This window comes from Patagioenas fasciata, chromosome 2, assembly GCF_037038585.1.
Source record: "Patagioenas fasciata isolate bPatFas1 chromosome 2, bPatFas1.hap1, whole genome shotgun sequence".
Lineage (NCBI taxonomy): Eukaryota > Metazoa > Chordata > Aves > Columbiformes > Columbidae > Patagioenas > Patagioenas fasciata.
The window spans coordinates 21,112,435-21,132,876 of record NC_092521.1 but is presented as its reverse complement, the minus strand read 5'-3'; positions in this window follow the sequence as shown (position 1 = coordinate 21,132,876).

Sequence of the window (20,442 nt, the reverse complement as noted above, 5' to 3'; positions counted from 1 at the left end):
AAGATTAGGACGATGCCAAGAAGAAGACTGGCAGCCCCTCTCCCTGTTCATTGATGTGTTGAATCCCTGTTCCGTGTTGAAATAAATTCTTACTATTGTGTATGAAGACTCATCTGCCTCATGAGTCCCAGCTTGTCAAAGATACTTCTCCGTTTTTAAGCCTCCAGCAAACTGTGTGAATGAAGCTGTTCTAACATTATGATATGAGGGTTCTGTATATGAGTTCTGCCAACCTGAAAACTCAACGTCTGTCTAATGATCTAAAGAGGCCTGGCCAGAACAAAGAAGCACTGAGAACAAAGATATTTGACTACTTTTCCCCTCACATCTGAACAACTGTACAGAGGTGAGTGAGGAAACATCGTATATGAACCTATTGTCTCTTTAAATATGTCTTGCATTATGCTGAGCTACATGAATCACTATAAAACCTGTGAGCTCCGAGATGAGAAATGTCTTCTCATGGCAGTCTCCTCCCCAACAGTGAGTTTTTGTTGCTCTCACCAGACACAGTCACCAAAGGGCTACCCTTACAAGAACTGAAGTTTTCTTTGTTGTCAGGTAACTGGCATATTAGTGTTAGCCCTGGAGAGGCCATGATAGAAATGAAGAAGTTCTCAAGATAAAGCCTAGCAGCACAAAACAGGAGCTCGAAAAGGGAACAGGCTGTCAAGCCCTTGTGTGAGTTACTGGTGAAGCAACCACATTTAGAAGAAATAGAAATGTAAGTATATGTAGCTTTCCATTCACATACCATGATTAGATGAAAAATAGTAGATAAAATAAGAAGCACGTCAGCAGTGTGTAGACTAATTAATTCCTCACCACTACACCTCACCATGTGGTGACTCAACAGGAAATTCTTTCTGAACTACAGCCATTTCCCCTGAAGACAGTGCAATGCTAGGACATTGCTCTGTGTTGGGTTTGAGCACAGGATGCAAATATATGTACAATTTCTGCTGGTATTTTAGCTCTTGAATACATAACCTAAAACAATCTGGAACAAATTACTTCAAAGAAGCAAAAACCCAACAAATTATTCCTGAAATGACCTGAACTTAGGTTCTGAACCCTACACATTCCAACTTAGAGCTCTAGCTTTATTCTCGAGAGCATGTTGTTAAGCACAGCCACAGAGCAGCAATTCCCAGTCTTCAGTTAACTCTGTTTGCACACTCTCCTTCAAATTCCCAATGTGTTATACCATGAGTGAACATGTCATGTCAATGCTATCTTCCCCTAAGCCCCTCTGTCTGTGTCCTATGAAAATTTCCTCCTCCAGAATTGTCAGCCACCTTCGGCCCAATCCCTTCCCCAGTCTCTTACCCCAGCTATGAATGGGATCTCCCACAATTTCACCTCTGCTCCACAGGAGAAAGCTGCAACGAATTCCTTCTTACTTTCTACAGACCCTACTCAACTGCCATTGAACCTGGCACTGATCCTCTGTCTCTTCCCTTTGGAAAGTCTTCATCTCCTGGTCAGCCACCCACAGCATCAAGGTGGGGAGCGCTCAGCAGCAGCAAGAGAGCACTGTTGTTCTGTGGATCCAGCACAGAACTTTCAGTTGTTCTCTCAGTCTTCCTAAAATCTGCTTATTCACAAAATTCTTCTACATCAGTAAGCTATCCATGGGTTTAAGAAAGCATGAAAATTGCAGTTTTATAGCAGACTTGCTTTTAAGATGCTAGAACTGCAATCTCATTTCAGAGCTTTGCTTTCCTGCCAAAAACTCCACCTTCGTCCTCTTCTTCAAAATCTAAAGTTACTTCAGAGCTGACAGTTACATTTTTATGGACCTTTCTGCATCCTGTTTTGGATCAGGGATTCACAGCACTTTTTTGCCAAATATAGGTCTGCTGCCTACACAGCAACAAAACATTTGGAGATTTGACATAGGAGTCAATAAGGAAGGTGCTTAAAAAGATTACAAAATCATGACAGAAAAATATTGTCATCAGAACCTATCCATGTAACTTGGTGTATTGGGCTGTGCGGGATTAGACAACTCACAACGAAGATACATGGCTCATCTATTAACCTTGATTTTCATTTAAAGATAGTGTAAGTACAACAGGAGGAATTCTGGGCTATCAGAGAAGCAGCCAACCTCATAACAAATGTAAGACAACACACCTGCACCTCTTATTTAGAAAAAAAAAAAAACAAACAAAACAAGTTAGAGAAGTTGTATCAGCGAAGGGATAAGAACAGAAATGAGTGCACAGCAGGTTTGTGGCATGACCTCTCTGTGGATTTTGCCATGACCCCGAATTAAAGCAGAACATTACTGTTGTCACAGTTTTACTTGGCTTTGTGTGTGTGCATGTGGTTTCTTCTCAGAAGCTGGTCCAAAAATATTTACAATTACTTCTGAAGAACAACCCAACTCAGTCCCTTTGGAATTCAGGCTTGCCTTCTTCATTAATTGTCAGAACAGTTTAGGGCCTGACTCTAAACCTGTTGAAAGCAATGGCTAGTTTCCAAATAATATCATAAGGATCTGGATAAGTATAGAAAGACCCACTTCAAAACATATATCACTATTGTTTTTATGAATCACTTCAGAGAAAATAAAATCCTCCCTTGATCCCCTACTAAATTGGAATGACAACTATTTCATACATTATGTAGAAAACCTGGACATTTACTGAATGGCAAAAAAGGTCTTTTTTTTTTACAAAATACTCTTTTGCAATTGTAATTTCTCCTGTCAGTTCAGAATACATTAGAATGTGGAAGAACATTAGGTAGGTCTACAGTGCTATTAAAAAATCTAGGAATAAAAGGAATCAGTGAAATGGTGGACTAATATATGAACATCATCTGTATTTAATTTGGCAAGCTTAATACCTTAATTAATAATTTAAATTATTTTCTTCTTCTTCAATGATATTTCTCAGGAAATATTTATTCTGCACCTGCTAAAATCTGCCACCTACACACTTCAGCTAAATGAATACTGTAAAGGAAAATATTCTATTCTCTCATAGAGGGTTGATAACACAGCCTGTTATTAAGGTTGCCTGACACTTTCCATTATAAACTCTGCTTTCAATTGCTTATAACTTTGTTAGGCTCTCATGAGTTGCCTGCCAGATGCTATTTCAAGATGACATTCCTGGAATGTTTCATTCAAAAAAGCTCAGTCAATTATGAAATTAAGATAGAGAACAAACAGTGATTTCTTACACTGAAAGTTTTATAGAAATATTGTTCTAGGAGTTGCTTTAAAGGAAAACTTACGTTGGCAAAAAGTCTTTCAGTACTTGAGCAGATTTGCATGCAAAGTTGATGGAGTCAGTCTGATATCACTGGTTAGGTGCTATGGCAGTGAGAGGTAATTTCTTAAAACTGTCTTGCTCCTACAAAAATTTGGCTGTCACACAGGAAAATGTGTGGTCTGCAATATGATCTTTTTTTTCCACTAAAGGTATTTTTGGTCCCTGAAGACCATATTCCCTGACCATTTATACTGTTCTCATTTTACAATGAGCTCCCTCTCCCTGTGTGGGTGAAATAAGAACAGTCCAGATGGACTGACAGATCAATACCTCTTGCATCCATGCTAGGTGTTTGGTTTTCAGATGTGTTCCTTTCCTCAGAGACACCACAGGGTTCTGGCCCAACATTTATAGCTGAGAATTGCAAACATCATTGCTAAGCAACCCAAATTTACTTCATAAATAGCTTCATATGAACCTGGTCAACAGGAAGAAATCGCAGGGTGTTTTGATGGTACATATGCACGTACTGCAGCGTGTTCAGATGTCCTTAATACCTCTTTCATCAGTCAGCCCACGCTGGCCTTTGGGAGTAGGTAACTGTGCTTCCCACAGCCAGTTTGTACAAATGCACAAGTGCACAGTTAGAGAAAAACCTATGGAAATTATCCTTACTTGGACACCAAGCATTATAGGCATGCATAATACATCTGCCTGTATCATGTCTCGGAGGCAGCTGTGTTTACAGCTCGAACCCCAGTCCTGCTCTGCTCACTCCTGAGCCGCATCACCCCCCCAGGCTACACTCATTTTTCTCTCCGTGTGCCACAGGCTGTTCACAGCTCAACCTGCAGGCACGGCTGGCAGGCTGGGCAGCTGTGAGGGATGACCACGTGGGGAGGAGGGAAGAGCAAGGAAGGCTTGTCACTGGCCTCACACTGAGGACATCTGCTTTCTCCCCTTCCTAATCATCAGTACCTGGCAGGGACTCTCGCTTCCCAACCTCACAGCGGCAGTTGAAGCACAATGGCCCTGCACAAGCAAGTGCTCGCAGCCTTTCACATATTCTCCTATTCCTGCCCAGGAGCACTTGCAGAGATGGAGTGCATCCTTCTCTGATGATGTTTTGTGCTATTTAGAAACAACAGCTCTTGATACCATGTGGCGTTATCGTGCAGGGCTTTTATTTGGTGCCACAGTCAGAGAGGATCTTCATGGCATCTCCTGCCTTTTGTAATTTTCATTTCATTTCAGAATTTTCATTTGCAGCACGACATCAGCTCTGTTAGCTGTCGGGTTTCAGAGTATCCCAGGAAGACCAGCGGATGGGGGTATGAGAAACCAGCAACACATCTATCTATGTTTTGGGGCATGAAAGGGATTACTTTGGAGCAGTTTTTTCTGGTCCCAATGCAAGCAATACCTTCAGGAAGGTAGCAGGTTCTGAGCCATGCTCAAAACTTGGACAACATCTAGCACAGAATAGACTTTTTTTTAGGTGCTCTCCACCCTTGATGGAGCCATCAGAACAACCCTGGCCAAACAAACCTCTGTCATCACCAGTGATAAATACAGTGTCTCAGGGTGGGAGCAGCACTAAGTACTGGTCAGATGTGCAGAAGATATGGCTTTCTTAGAGAAGACTTCCCCCTTTGGCTGGGGTGTTGAACTCATTTACACTGAGTGCCACATCTGCCTTATGGTTGCCTTCAAAGGGCCGAATGTAATTTTAGGACTGTATAAATAACTGTTCCTGCCCTAGAGGACGTACATTAAACAAGATACTGGATCCTTTCAAAGCAGTAGCCAGACTGTGTGGAAGACAAACTAGCCCATGGTGAAGACATAGGAGTGGTAGGGTCTGACAAGCAGGGTGTATGCTGGGAGCTGGAGGTGAGGAGAGTTCATGAACATCATGTGTCACCCACACTTCATGCTACAACCTGTGCTTCTGAAGTAGACTCACTGTCAGACTGACATCTGCCTTAACATCAGGATGCACTTGGGACCATAGGGATGCTGCACTACACTGTCTCATGGCCACGTCCACCTCTCACCGCTGCTGGTGGGGCAGAAGCAGCACAAGGAGGCTACAGGGCTGAGGCTGCAGGTCCTCTGTTCACCATGCAGCACAGCAGCAATCTGCATGTGGACAAAAGCCATCCCTGTTTCTTCACCGATACACTACCAAGCATGTTTCCAGTGGCTGCGGGCTGTGTTATGCCCTGTAACAACTTGAAAGCTGGTCGGGCTGTGGCCCCTGGCTGGTGGGCAGGTGAGGGAGTTGTGTGGGCAGCCACCACCATGGATAGCAGCTGCTGTGGGAGACAACAGAGCCCAGCAGAGCTGTTCTCTACAGGCAAATTCTGTCAACATCAGGAAGGGCTTCTTGAATGTAGGACAGCCAAAAGCTGACCTGCAGGCAGGAGAGGAGGAGGAGAAAGAGGACCTGCAAGGTGGGTGCAATTCTGGTGTCAGGAGTGTGTGTGGAGTGGACCAGAGCAGGAGTGTCTGTGGGATGAGCACTGTCAGGCTCCGGCCACACTCACACACATGCTTCCCCAACAGCATGGGGATCAACTTGGAGCCCTTCTGGCTCACCCTGAAGGACCTCCTGATGTTGCTCCAGGAGCCTGGCAAAGGCAGGGCAGCACAGGTGACCTTCCCTTCTCAGGCTAGGGTTAAGGTTAGGGATAGAATTTGGTTAGAGCTCTGCTTAGATTTAGAGCCCTCTCAGCTGGGGCTTTAATGAAGATTAATTGGATATAACTGCTGAATAGTGAGGAGGCTTGAGAAGTTCTTGGGTTAGATTCAAGAAGAAAGTTTGGGGAAAAGGAATCCTTAAGGAGATACCTGTGAAATTTTTAAAAGAGTGTGAAGAAAGTGAAAGCTTAAGAGAACTATAAGATTATGGGTCCAAGCAACAAAGCTGCAACAGCAGGAGAGAGGTTGCAACTATATGTCCTGAAAATTGCATATTGAATACTTTTTGAACTAGTTAAGGCAGTGCTGCCTCGATAGTCCAGTTCCTCAGGTCCTCATGTGCTCCTGAACAACAGAGTGTAAGGAATAACTCATATAATTGTGTTTGTGATATGACTGTGGATTGATGGCAGTGTTGAGTGAATGACCAGGGTTAATGCTGGTTGAAAGAGGAGTGGTACTGGGGGAAATTTCTGAAATATCAGCATCACTATTGCCCTGTCGCATGTATGTGTCATGAGGTAAACTGTTAGAGGTGTGAGCCCTGAAACTATTTGTAAACTGATCCCCATTGTGAGATACATTAACTGTTGCTATATGTTGCTCCTTGAAGTCATGAATTCTTCTGTATTTTAAACCATTTTATTCACTTGGTAATTATGACATATATGGATTTCAATAATCAAATAATCACCCATGCTAGAGAAAAGGTTATTCAAATGTTTCTTAAAGCAATACTGGTCTCACCTAATACCTGTTCCATTCAGTTTCTTCATTTTCTCTTTCTGTAGCCTATTCCACTTTGATTTATGGGGGATTTTTAAACTGCTTTTAACTATCTGCTTTTTATTATATGCATTATTCTATCCATGTCCAGTGCAGAAAATAAGTTTGTTCAAAGTCCAATCATTCAGTCACACCAAGGGCTATTTGTTACACAAACATTTCCATTCAGATACACCTGTGACAACCCTGTCATATAGCTGGTATTTGTAGTGCTCTCAGAACTAGAGTAGTGTGCTTAGATTCAAAACAACTTAATTGCAAGAAGAAAAGAACATGCATTAGATGGGACTGTAAGTGTAAGCAGAAGTTGGAAACTAATGGTTTAACAGGTCTCCTCAATCTCTTTGCAGAGGAACCAACAGATGTTAAACAGCCCAATGCCTAATATTGATTTGTTTTCCACCTCGTTCTTACTTAACTGTGTCTTATGAGACATCAATGAGTCACCAATATATTATTTATGAAAGCAGGATGCATTTAAGTTATATTTAGAATGCAAGCGTATCTTACTAGAAATATAATATTTAGCAGCTCATGCAAGAAATACAGAGCAGAGCAATTACTGCTTATGGGCCCGGTGTTTACAAGGTGAAAAAGAGAGTAGTCATTTATATGCTTGCATAGAGAATGTAAAATACTGTCAGTGAAGAGGAAAGATATTACTTTATCTATATTGGTGTTTGTGACTGCAGAAAGTACACACATTAATCTTTTTCGGTTTATAAGTGACTAATAATGAGATGAGCTATCTTTGAGTTATAGAACAACCAAAGAACTACTTGTATGGTGAATTATACAGTTGTATTACAGGAAAGCTCTATCCAATTTTAGGCATTTCTGTCACAGGATGCTTAGCACTGACTTGTGGTCACTTGTCTCATTATTTGCTACATGCAATCACTAGACAAATAGTGCTGGATCAGTTATTCTTGTATTCTTTCTGTGTAAACTGTGAATCTGGCAGGAAGTTACATACCTCTAAAATACATTTAAATGCAATATGAAATGCATAACTATGGAAAGACACGTAAAAGTTGAATGCTGTATGTGTGAGCAACCTTCTAAACAGGCTCAAAATGAAGGAAAATGAAAGGAAATTGCTCCAAAGTGCCTTCTTATACACTGAAGGTGAGGGGGAGGAGGGAAGAGTTGGTTGTTTTTTTGTCATTGTTAGTGACGAAATAAAACTCGAGAGAGCAGCAGTCTCACAGAAAACATTTCAATAACTTAAAAGCTTTAGAGATGCTCAGCAATATGACTGTCTCTTCCTTTACTTGAACCCTACATAATGCTGGCAGGGATTATTCCACAACAGGGGGTAATAATTCTGCCTTCAAGCTGCATCTTGTTGCTTAGAGGAATGTGAGTCTGAATGAACGAGATCTGATCTGTTATGTGCTGTATAGGGGCAGTGCAAATGCATCTTTCCTTCTAAGAGATTACCTCTGACAAGATTAAAAAAAGAATGAATCTTCATTATTATCAGTACCTTTTCCCCTCTATATATTAATATTATTATTAAGAGTACCTCAGCAATATAACGCTTATTGGAAATTTGTGTATTGGACAGTTAAATAAATTTTCTCTTGGCATGTGTCAAGTAATTCCTGTTACCAGAAAGAAAAGACTTAAAATTATATGAAGATTTCAAAGGCAGTTATTGGAAATTATCAGTGTCTAGTAAATTCCAGTATGAATTACTCACTAACATAATACCTGTGCAAAGTAACTTTACTTACTACTTCCACTGATCAAGATAATTCAAAATTAGTCTTACAAGAGTGGAATTTTTTAATCATTGAATAGATCACTAAAGCTATGAGAGATGATTACACATGGGATCATAATTCTTCAAAGTAGTGCCTTCAATAATTAAGTTATGCTGTAGAACTCTCTGTTCATGGTGTGTTGCTATCCTGGGTTTTACATCACTGTATAATATCTTGTTTTCAGTTTGTACCATTTGCCAAACTTTAACTTTGGTCTGACACAATATACTAAGATTTAAGAGGAGGTTCTTCCCGCCTTGCCTTGCCTTGCCTTGCCTTGCCTTGCCTTGCCTTGCCTTGCCTTGCCTTGCCTTGCCTTGCCTTGCTTTGCCTTGCCTTGCCTTGCCTTGCTTTGCCTTGCCTTGCCTTGCCTTGCCTTTCCCTTTCCCTTTCCCTTTCCCTTTCCCTTTCCCTTTCCCTTTCCCTTTCCCTTTCCCTTTCCCTTTCCCTTTCCTCATCTCATCCTCTGAAAATTTAAAAATGGACCTGAAACATAACACAAAAACTTTTGCATGAGGAAAGTTATGCCTTTGAAAAGTAGCCCAAACTTGTCCTGCTTATAAACCATTCAAAAATGTATATTTCATGTATTCTCTGACTGCCAGAGCTACCTGTAAATTGTCCAAGTATTTATTATTGACAGTCACGCTCTAAGAGTGACAAATCATATCAAATTTCTCAGATTCAGAATTCTTGGTGCTGCTGCCTGTCCTGAATCCAGGGAGACGACTGGGAGCAAAGCACTTTTTCCCCAGGGCACTTCTCATCTCTCCCAACCAGATCTAGAATCACACTGAAGGATGCTGTCTTAGGGAAACACAAATGAGATAAGACTAGAAACTGCAGAATAGGTTAAAGGAGAAATTGTAGGATAGAGAAGTGGCTGTGACTTTAGCATGAAAGAGCCTTTCCTAGAGAAAAAGCCTTTTGAGGAGGAGAAACACTGAGGAAATCTGTCTCTCCCAAATCTCTCATATAAATGAAAGGGAAACCTAGTATTTGAACTTTCTGTGCCTCATTAAAGGAAGGATATATGTTTTCACAAATCCTGTGAAATATTATTTTTTTGTAATCCAGCCATGGTATAGATCTCTAGACATTCTTGGAAAGAGAAAGGAAAATACTTCAGGATGACACTTACTTGACATGCATGAAGAGTTAAAATATAATTTGTCACTAAGTATGAGACTGTCATAGAGTGGATCAGTTACCTCAAACAATGTTTTATCTGGAAAGGTGCTGGGCTTTATGGAACTATCTGTACCAAAGAGGGAAAGAGAGACTTGCAACATTTGCTGTAAGACTTCACTAAATAATGTAGTGGATTAGATTCATGCTTCAACTCCATGTTCATCTTCGTGTATAACATGGAAAAAGCCTGGTGTTGCAGGAAAGGTGTGAAGTACTGAGGACTTAACTTTAAGACAGGCACTGGATAAAGTTTCAATTATAACTACTGCAAAGATCCTTTGAACTAAATGTCTTTGTACTGATATTTTGCTAGCATTAACATAATTCTAACTTTCGCAAATATCAAGTTCATACTAATGTACCTTATTGGCAAAATACAACTTATTACTGCGCAAGTTTAGCGTTTATGCTGCAAAGATTACCAGGCTTTTAAAAATGCAGGCATCTTCCTGACAATAATGTAAATATGATCTTTCCAAGTGTGACTCTGAAATGTTAGTTTTGCAATGTCTGTTCTCATATTTTAGGTGTGCTTGACGGAGCTGAATGGTATTGAATAAACTGCTGATCTTTCATCTGTGGTTCACTGATTTAAGCCCACAATGAATTGCTGAGTAAAGTGAAGGGCTTTTCAGGTCAGGCCATATTGCATAACAACAAAAAGCTGCCCATGCCAGAATCTCTGCATATGAACTGTATTTAGTCAGAGTAAATACAGAGGGTCCCTACAGGTTTTTTCTTCTGGTTGCAGGTGAGGACTGAAGCCCTGTTCTCCCTGATTTTTCAGTGCTGTTATCTGTGTTAGCTGTATTACATCTATCACAGCCAGGTTGATTCTGCTGCAATCATACTTTCATCCTGCTATCATCAGATGATAGCTATTTTTTCCTTTGTACCAGTATCTGAGTTCTTAGAGAAGCAACTACTTTTTTATCCATAGTGTTAAGGCTTAAGGGTAGCCTGAGAGCATATCAGGTAAGCTTTTGCTGAAAGCCAATGCACTGGCAAAATTAAGCATGGGAATTACTCCATGTACAGTTGGAACTGAACAGTGTAATGTCTGAGGTGCCTGGTGCCCCTGCTGTCATCCCAGGCCACTCTCAAGATGCCCCAGGCTGCTCTCAGGATGCCCTCCACAGCTCTTCAGCTCCAGTTCTCCGTTCCTGTTCTGTAGCAATATCGTTGCTATCCTGCTAGGCAAGCCTAGGTGAACAAGGAGACGGTGCCCTTAGTTCTACACCACTGCTGGGACAGCTTAATATAAGTGCCTGAGAAATCAACTGCACCTTCCCTCCTAGTTAAAGGACTAGTTTAGAGCCAGGCTTGAGTCACGCCACTTGTTAAAAAGCAGATATTTTGAAGGAAGGAGGTGTGAGAGCAAAGCCAGATGCATGCCCTACATGTTTCTTACAGACCATGGGTGCAAGTATAGTTTGGCTATAGAGGGTCACATTTAGTGCCTTCCTCTGTGACCCTTGCATTGACATGCCAGCCCACTCATCCTCATGCCCAGATGTGTAGCCATCATATGTTGTTTAAAACTTTACCACAACAGTGGCTCAAGACAGGGAAACTGAGTCTTCAGACCAGACTTGTATGTCTTTATTCCAGTTATCTACTGTATCTCAGGCTTTCCAAGGCAGTCAGTGATGCTGATGTTTCTTGGGGCAATAGAGCTGGTAAGTTGATCAGCAACGTCTGTATGCCTGAAACTCATTCCACAGCGACTTTATGTGTGTTGTTAATGTAGGTCCTCCTAAATGACAGTGGATTTGCGGGCACTGCATGAGCACACAGTGTTCGTTTGCCACCTCAGTTAGATAGCAGTGTGCCCTGCATTATCTGCCTCCTTACAGATGCAATGTTAGCAGCACCAAAGAGTGAGCATGTGTCTGAGCTGATGGTGCTCATAGGACTTTATCACCCCTATGCAGATGACCACAGGCAACACAGGAGTTTTAAGAAAGTGTTAATAACTATGTAGCAGTGAATCGTGTGGGCTGTAGACTTCACCCAAGCGAAATCTTGACAACTACCACTGCACTAGAGCCTTGCAGGAGCAGATCAAATAACACTTCTGCTGAAGCTAAAAGACCCCACAGTATTCTGCATTCAAATATACATATCATTGTTTGGCAAATCTGCCACAGAAGCTGTCCTGAACAGTTAGGAATGGGACAAAGAAAGGAAACAGCTCATGTGGGATGTCTGAGAAAATATGTACAGACTTCACTTTGTCGCCCCTTTTGAGGTGCATTTTCTGCTCGTGAGAACAACAAACTTGCCCATTAATATCCTGGAGATCTCAGTCTTCTTTCTGATGGGAAGGAGGGAAGAAGAAGCCTGTCCTGTGGCTTGTTGTATCCTGAGTGTGTCCAGGGATCAGCATCTGCCTTTGCAGAACTTACCATCATGCTTGTACCAATGTGCTCACCACAACTCTGACCCTTTCCTGTCTCAGACACATACACATCCCACGCTCTCAGCCCACTCGTCCTACTCACCAGCTGGTCTGCTGTGATACTCAGTGGCCACCATGACTCACTCATGCACCCAGACTCAGTCGGCACCACAGACACATGAGCCCCTGATGTGCAGCCTGACCCCAGCTGCTGCATGCAGACTCCCCCCACCCCCTCACCACAGAACAGAGAGACCCTTGCTCAAGAAAAGAGTTGGAAATGGAGTTTCATGAGAAGACAGACAGACATTCCTGTGTAACCTGATCTAGGTATTCCTCCAGCGGGGGATTGGACTAGATGATCTTTCAAGGTCCCTTCCAATCCCTAATATTCTGTGCTTGTGACTGCTTAGGTCAGTTTTTTTCCCCATGTTTGTTCCTCCTCAAACTACTGTGTGCACTCCATCTGCTCTTTTTTGGTTCCTGCCATAAACATCCCACAATAAGTCTCACATGATCCCAGAATGCTCCCCTGCCATTCCATGATGGACTCACGGTGCTGGGTCTCACCAGCCCATGGGGCTGACACTGTCCTGGGACAGCCTTGAGGGACAGAGGGCAGGATGTTATTTATTTCCCCTGTCCCCTGTATTTCATTCATGGTCTTCTCTGAAGACCACTTCATGTTTAAGGTGTGGACACACCAAGCAGAGGGGAGGGAGAAACACACAAATGTGCCCATTTCCTCTCAGATGTTCTCACATGCTGCTCCTTAGGAGCAATAGCTCAGGAAAAGCAGGGACTTACGAAAACTACTGCTACTGAATGAAGGTTTCAGACCTTCACTTCTGTAAATTTCATAAATATGGCAGCAGAAGTATCATTTGTCTTTTAGCTGTGCTCTTCTGCAACAAATGCCTGAGGCTAAAAGCACAGAACTTACAGAGCACATGTCAATGGCATCTTACAGCAAAAATGTGTGAATAAGAGCTTTCCCATATCGAGGTTGTGGCTATTTAGATTGACTTTCTTTAAATTGCTTTTGCTTTTTTAAACATTAACATGTAAGTTGTTTATTCTTTGATTTCACACCCCTCTCCCTTCCCCAAATTAAGTACTGGCAAACTAATGAATGAATGGAAGTTTTCTCTTTCTTCCAAGCTGCACCAAAAGACAGCTCTGAAACAAAATGTTTTATTTAAATACTGTGTGTTCTGTAAGGCATCCTACACTTTAGGCTGAAGCAAAGCTGGGACATATTTATTTCTGTCATTGAGGTTTACTTGTTAATCTGTGTCAACTAGCAATCACCAGACAATGGCTGAGCCCGACTGGAGGGAAAACCTGAAATCTTTCCCCACAGAAAGCACAGGAGAGGCCACCACATGGGCATGAGCCATGCTGTGCCACCTGAGCCAGAGCGTGGGCTTGGCCTCTGCTTAGTTCACTGCTACAGATCTGATTCTGAATTGTGCATGGATGAGCCTGACTGGGTGAGCATCTTGACAGGCAGGAGACACAACTTTTAGTTATTGCAGAGAGAAGAGCTCACCGAACTGTCTGCTTCCCATTTTGAGCATTTTAACCATTTAGCTGGTATAAAAAACGGGGAGAGGACTGAAGAAAGAAGGTAGTAAGTCAGTCCAGTGGCAAGGGTCACGAGAGCACAATATGACAGATGCAGAGGCAGTTGGGGAGCTGCCGTGTCCTGCTGCGGTACAGCCAGTGCCTGGCGAGAACATGCAGAACAGCAGGGCTGGGACCTCTTCCATGCTCTAGGGCCTGACCCAGACAAGGTGTAAGTGGGTCCTTCTGTGAAAAAGCAATTCCATTTATGTTGAGCCATTTAAGTAAAATACTAACAATGTCAGGACTGTACAATAATTGTTTTGACTTCTGAAGATCATAATTGTGCATGCACGTGCCTAAATTTTCTGACAAATCTTCTTTGAGAGAGAGTCCTGTTCTGCTCAGACCCATGGGTTCCAAGGACAGTCTCTCATCCCTCAGCTGTGATGACTGTTTCTCCTTAACTTAATATGATTCAATGAACCAATACTGGTCATACTGAAATGGAAATTACTTGCTTTCATGAAGTTACTCAACTAACCAACCAACTCTTCATTGGTGATAGCCCTTATTCAGGATTTATTATTATGAAAACTTTTGTGTTATTCATAAGTTATTTCACTGATTTTTTTTTTCTTTCCTCATTTCTTCTCTGACAAACACGTTAAATAGCATAGATTTCAAATCAAATCCCTGTAGGAAACCTCTAGACACATTGCTACACAAGCATTTTTTCTTTACAACTTCATTTTAAAAGCCATTAGTTAGCAAGTTGTGAATCCATTTAGTATTTTCAGGCTAAGTTTGAAATTGTGATTCCAGTTCCCTAATAAAAATGTGAGATGCGATTAGGGCAAATGCCTGACAAATTTAAAAAAATGAATACATTACTAATATCTTTTGTCAACTAGATCTATAATCTAAGAAAAATATCAAGTTAGTTTGAGAAGATTTATTTTTCATAAAATAATGTTGATATTCAGAAGAGGGGAATAGAATTATTTCTAGATCATGATGTCAAACATTCTATTATTTGCTTAAAATTGAGATTTGATGGGTAGTTTACCCTTTTAAAATATTGGCTTAAGATAAGCTTTTTTTCCAGTTCTCTGTAATTTCCCCTGTGTTTTAAACTTTATTAAAAACCAACATGCATAGCTGAGAAAGCTTATTAGATTATTCCTTTTTCTTGTGTTTTTAAATGCATATGATTTAGGCCTCTAGGTTAAAAAAGAAAAAAAAGCTTTACTAGTTACTGTTTTGCTGTTTTCACATTTTTAGGAGACTGTTGGAATGGAACTTGTCACTTCCACTCTTTAATCAGCTCAGTCTTCCCTCTCGCTTTGGGAGTGATGTTGGGGTATGCTCATTAAAATCAACTCTATTTCTTACAAACCCTTTCCCTACCATCTATTCAGTCATTCTACCAGTTAAGGAGGTTCATAATTATTCTTGGCTTTCTGAAACAAAAACATCATGTGTAGATATGGATGCATGTGCTTCTGTGTATGGATATACATGTAGTAACACATTAATTATATTACTGATTTGCATACAGTGGACATAATGAAGGCACAATCTCTTGTCCATATACCCCGCTAAAATTTTGTTCTGTGATAATTTTCATCTCGTCGTGCAGTGAAGTGATATTCCAAGAAAATCCACTGGTGGAGGAAGCAGAGGTGCTGCAGGCAGCGCACCAGGGACCTCGGTGAGAGGAGCAGAGGAGAAAGCAGCACGCTGGGACTGAGCTACCAACAGCTGTCCTGAGTCGCCTTCTGCAGCCCCAAGCTCAGAGACATGGGTTGGATAACTTTAGAGCTATAAATATATATACATAAATATTACTTGGATGACATACCAAAAATATAGGTCTAATAAGCCTAATATTACATTGCAGTAATATTCCAAAGCAGGTTAATATTAATCTTAAAAATATGTTGTTTTGTGCTACTATTAAGTTGTTTTCTATAAACAAAAACATACAGTTTTAGATTCTAATGGCCGAGGGGCAATACATTTAAGCTACTAGATCCTTATTTTGACAGAAAGCAAGCCTGATTTTTACCTCAAGCATCTAAGCATTAAAAGAAAAAAAAAAAAAGAAAAGAAAAACAAACAAACAAACAAAAAACAAAAAAACAAACAAACAAACAAACAAACAACAACAAACCCACAGAAATTGGTTGGCTGCAGAGAAGAGAGAATGATGTAACACTATAAACCAAAACACAGTTATAAAGGATTAGAGAAATGTTTCCCCTTTATGTCTGGGTTTAGAAGAATTACAGGCAGCCAGAATTGAATGCTTCACCCTCCTTGGTGCATTTGACAGTCTCCCTTACAGCATAAAAATAGGCATAATAAAAAAAGGCTTTACCTGAGTAACAGTTACAGATTTCGTGTTTGTCCCACCCTCATCCAAAATCTTGTCTCCCTTACACACCAGTAAATATAAATGACCACTGCTTTATCTAACATCAAGCTGGGTTTTTTTTCCAAAGAGATTAACCAACTGCATTTTTTTATATAAAAAGAATAAATCGTTTGGCTACAGCTAAACACAAACATGGTGAATAGCATATCAGAACTACCTCTGCAGTAATTTGTCCAGAAATCAATGACATCACCACTGTATTTCTTCATACATCAGAGTTTTCATTGTCTGTATTTAAACTATCAAAAATATCAGTAAGTAATATATTTCTGTATTCCAGAAAAGGAATAAAGCTCAAACAGGATGGGAACTAGAAATTATTTTTTAAGGGGGAGCACAGCACTCTTAGGATAGAGATGAAAGGGGATGTGTTCTATGTATTAGCTAGAAAAAAAAATATCCTTCTCAGACAAATTTCACGCCTAAATCTTATTTCCCTTACTAGACAGTGTGAGACCAACCCTTGAGACTTTTCTGTATCATTCTATGTTATCTGAGTAACCTCCTTCTAAAATGGTACATCCAAAGCACAGCACAGAAATGTGGCAGCTTATTGAAGTGCAGCATTATTAACTCTTCCTGCGTGTGCATCAGTCACACGAACTAGTACGACCTGTCTCTACTATTATATACTTTAATTCAGAAGTATCTCGCTGAGCTCCATCTTCCACTACATTTCTATCCGGGTTGCTGATAAAACAATCTCATAATCTAAAACAAGATTATATGGTAGCTGTGGATGCATAGCATGAACATTTGATCCCTACAAGATTTCTCTATTAAACTCATTTTGTTTCTCTCATTAATCTTATTGAAGATTGTTCTGCAATAAAGAAAGGATATAATCTAGCACTGACAAATTGCTTCAGACCCTGTATCTTTCTTTGCAAAAGGCTTTCCCCTCCATGTTTCTTCTGACTACTTAAATAAGAAACCAACAGGTTTTGTAGCTTATTTAATAAGCTTTTATAAAACAGCGGAAAAGACAATTAAGTATTTCTCACACCTCCTCAATCATGTTTGTTGAGGTTTTAATTTCCAGGCTTTAGGCTCCTCCCATTCTGGGTGTTCTGGTCCTGTCAGTAACTTCTTGGACATCATAAAGACCTGTTTCTTTGTATTATTTGTACTTGCTGATAATGAGACAGTCCTCAAATTGCAAATTTTCAGTTGCCTGGCTATTGAACAAAACCTGAAGCTCTAAACTGGGAGGAAGACAAACCAAAGTAGATTCCATTGAGCCCAAAATGCTAAGAGGTAATTTGTTTGAAATAGTGTGTGCTCCTCTGTACACTCATCACTCTTTCTGCATAGATGGGAACCTCTTCCTCACCTCACAGAAGAGTGTTCTGTAGTAGGACTCCTCTGTAAGGCTATGCTTCCACTTGCAAGCAATAATTAAATACCTATCTGGTATATGTTGAAGACAGCAAGTAAAAGTGAGCTTTACTCCTCAGCCTGCTGATAAGGAAATTTGTGCAGAAATGGGAGAAACCTGTGTTGTGCACTTTGTTCCAATGTTATTCAATCTGAAATACTTGTGGATTGATTAGCTGCAAGTATCCCCCTTCCCAGAAGAATATCATCATTAGAGCAGTGAGTGACGTTTCATGCAAAATGAAGCAACTTCTACAAAAGAGACAAACATGGCACTTAGACTACCCAGGAATCTGCTGGATAACCTACAGGGAAGTGGGAGACAAGGATTTGAGGGCTGTCAGGCAGAGAAGGTAATTAGACCTTAGATTTTTGGGTGAGTGCTCAAGCTGTTTAAAGACAAAGGATGACATCATCTCCTTTTCTTCTAGCTGTATTCTTATGTAAACCCAACCTGTTCAGGTTTCAAATTGTCTCTTCACTCAAATAAAAGAAACATGTCATGTCTGTGAATCCTGGTAGGATTTGTGTAACATAAACTTATCATTGCAGTGGCTGAAGAAAATACTTCCAGTAATTGTCAGAACAGATCTGCAGGTCTAAGGAACTCTACTACGAAAACCTTAGATAATTATGGAGGTCAGACATTACTAGGATGTGACAGTAACATAGTGAAAATTATTAAGAACCAGATTTTCTACTTAGTGAATGCTTTTATCAGCGGACTTCCTTCATTTCACTGGACTCCAAACTCTAAACTTAGGAATAAAGTAGGGAAATGTTGTTTATTTCTACAAGGTTATTGTGAAGTACTGAAATGATTCACAGTAATGACATTCCATAACGCACACTGTACACACAAAGTTGTAAAGTAACTTCCTGTAGATAGCAAGTCTTATTCAGCACAGTAAGTGCTGTGGTGCTTGTTTCTTTTATGATAGTTCAGAACCACTCCTTACTGAGAGCTACAAATTTATTTTTAAAGATTTCTCCTTCAAAATCACCTTCAAAATCTTTGGTTTCAGTTTTCTCCATTAAGCTATTTTCAAATACTGTAGAATGCATTATATCTCTAAATAAGTCTATTATGAATTAAGTTCAACCATATATTACTAAATATCTGAAACAATTCCTTAGGTCTGTGACTATCAAGAGTAGTAATAATCAATTCAATCTCTATTAACCAATGTCCAGCATGAAAGGCTGTTGAGAACGACATTTGGAATAATATTTTTAGAGGTTTACAAAATCATACATCATGCTAACATGTTCTCTACAGTTCAAGACAGGTAAATCTTCCCTCTTACAATCTGTAAGTGGGTTGGTTACAATCTGTTGGTGGGTGAGGGAACCAGGTAATGGGCCATGAATGCTTTGTGCTTCCAAAAGCTTCCACCTCTCCAGTCTCCACTGACCTGCCACCATTCTGCTTCTGGGCTGCAAAGATGCTACAGCCTGAGAGCAGCACAGGACAGGCGAAACCAGTTTACACAGCCATAGTCTTTGTTCCCACCATCGAGGGTATGCTGCAGCTCACAGCTCTAAAATGTGTTGTCAGCTTCACTGTAGAAAGTAACTCAGCCTTGCCTAGCTTCAATTAAGCTTCCTTAAAAGGAAGCTTTTCAAAAACTTCCAACCAGATAAATGCAGACGTACATCAAAGGTAGCTGTCAAAATAAACCTGAAGTAAAAGTAAGGTGACCTTATCCTTTCTGTGACATATCCTCTCATAAAGCATTCATCTTCATTCCATCGAATGTTTGTCTGATTCATATTCCTGTACCAGAGTGGCACTTGCTAACTGCACTATATTCAAACTAGTTTAGTGAACAGATTCACTGTTCTCATCAGTCAGTCACTGAGAAACTTCTTGAAGCATACAGTTTTTTAAAACACACCGGGCTTTTGTCAGTAATCTGATAAGCTGTCATTGATGATATTCAGTGGAATATGTTATGGATACAACGTGGTGTCTCAGTTCCTTTGAAAGCCACCATCTTTCTTTCCAGAAACTGTGTAGAGTATGGTGTGGAAATGGAAGAAGGACTATATGTTTTATACTCTGGTTTCCTGAAAACCTTCAGCAGGGATTTTTATCTTCAGGTGAGTGACAGAGTTGTGCATTATCTTCACATGTATTCTGTTTTGCCAGTTCTCCATGAGCAAAACATCTACATTTCACATCAATTCAATGTTACCTGTAAAGGTGTTATATTTCAGCTGCAGGGACAAATGTTCAGGTGGCCTTGTGTTTCTTCCCAGTTTGCTTTGTAAGTGAAATTTATACAATTGCAGCCTTGCTCTGTCCATTTGTCTCTGTCTGTGTTTTTTGGTACCTTCCAAGGCAGGAAGATAGCACTAGTTTAAGAAAGGTGAATTTTATGACAAAGCCAAGAAGAAAGATCGAGGAGGAAAAAAAAAAAAAATGGCTGCAGTGCCACCTCATTATTTATCAAATGTCAGATAATCCAGAAAAGAGAGCATAGTTATAAATTCTGCAAATGACAGCAAATGTTTCATTTGGCAACTCATTCTTTAATTCACAGTAGACAGAAATCTGTAGGAAATCTGGCTTCACATTCTGCTTCTGGACTATTAGCTTGGACTACTTTGAAATTTGAAGGAAGGATATCATAAAAAGCCCAAAAACTTAAGGTACTTAGAGCAAGAATTACAAGAAAAGTAGTAATTTCCATTTTGTTTTTGTCTAAATGTTGTAATTAAGAAGCGTTAATATTCAATCTGTACTCCTTCTGGTCTTCATTGTTATTCACACACAGTGTTCAGGGCCTGCGTGGATCTAGAGACGTGGGGTTAGATTATCTCTTCCACAGTGGGCTGTTTTACAGAAGTTGGACATCTATTTATGTGGTGGTTATTAACTGAACTTGAACAGTTCTGGAGAAAACACTGGTGCAAAGAACTCTAGAGTCACCAAAATACATTAACTTTGTTACATGAACATGATGATGACTACCAAAT